Raw genomic sequence first — 1,624 nt, 5'->3', positions numbered from 1 at the left:
TTAAAAGAGCAGGTTTGTGAACACACATTGTAAACTATGAATATAGTATAATAACAATAACAGTCCATAGCTTGAAAAAGCTATGAACTATATAAATTGTAGCCTGTACTGCAATTTTTTAGTTGTTCATGCTAGTTCTTCTTAACTTCACCTCACCTGATGATACTATGTACACAAATTCTTCATCACAAAGCCCAGAGCCTTATGTTTAATGTTACTTTAGGGGCCAAACCATATCAAATATCAGTCTCAGGGCTAAAAAATTCTGTTGCAGCAAGGTTGACTTAATTAAACTTCTGAAAAGTGAATTGCATTTTCCCACTGATGTCCTTATTAATATCAGAATCATGTCTCCCAGAAAATATATCAGTGGATTAGGTTGCAAACTCATTTTCCTATTTAAAGAATTACAGGCCGGGTGTGGTGGCTCAAGCCTGTAATCCTAGCACTTTGGGAGGCCGAGGCGGGTGGATCACGAGGTCAAGAGATCGAGACCATCCTGGTCAACACGGTGAAACCCCGTCTCTACTAAAAATACAAAACATTAGCTGAGCATGGTGGCGCGTGCCTGTAATCCCAGCTACTCAGGAGGCTGAGGCAGGAGAATTGCCTGAACCCAGGAGGCGGAGGTTGCGGTGAGCCGAGATCGCGCCATTGCACCCCAGCCTGGGTAACAAGAGCGAAACTCCGTCCCAAAAAAAAAAAAAAAGAATTACAGAAGTTGCCTAAATATCTTTGAAGGGTCTCTGCCAACTAAAATAGTAGATGGTTCTGATTCTATTTTAGGATTCATTCCAGGAGTTACCCTTTCTCAAACTGGGATGCCAATGGATGTATCCTGCTCAGATTTTCATGGGGTCTTAAGAATATGTCTCCCTTCTTGATGTAGATCTGGTAAAGCTCAGTTTACTCAAAATTTGTTTCTTTTTTATCTGTGTGGCCAAAAAGGACAGAAATAGAATTTGGACTGATGTTACTAAAGGAACAATTCAATGGAAAAAGCTTTCTAACAACCAGGACTGTTTAATAAATAAGTAGCCAGTAATGAAGAAACTGAGTTACTATGGCAGCAGTGATCCTCCTACCTCAGTCTCCTGTGTAACTGGGACTACAAGCATGTGCCACCATACTCAGCTATTATTCTATTTATTTTTTGTAGAGACAGGGTCTCGCTATATTGCCCAGGCTGGTCTCAAACTCTGGGCCTCAAGTGATCCTCCTGGCTTGGCCTCTAAAAGTGCTGGGATAACAGGCATGGGCCATCACAACTGGCCTGGAGATAATTATTTTAACATAAAATTGTCTTCCACTTTTCAGAGGTCAGGAAATCTAAATGAGGGAAGAAAAATGAAAACTTTGGCTAAAATCATTACAGTGGTTAAGATAAGTTATATAAACTTGTTATACTCTAAGTACAGTTTTCATTTTAGCCTCAAAATTGATACTTTTGAATCATGAGTCAACAAATATTTATTGCATGTCACTTAAGTGCCAGGTTCTGTCACCACAAAGCCTAAAAATAGATCAATGTAGGATCTATTTTTTAAGTATTTCTAGCAATAAAAAACTTGATTCTGTTAACTAATATTTAATCATTTTAAATCAAAACCAATTTTCACATTGA

Source organism: Sapajus apella, unplaced genomic scaffold (genome assembly GCF_009761245.1).
Source record: "Sapajus apella isolate SASKATOON/1434 unplaced genomic scaffold, GSC_monkey_1.0 scaffold5287, whole genome shotgun sequence".
In the NCBI taxonomy this organism is placed as follows: domain Eukaryota; kingdom Metazoa; phylum Chordata; class Mammalia; order Primates; family Cebidae; genus Sapajus; species Sapajus apella.
This window is presented reverse-complemented; position numbering follows the sequence as displayed.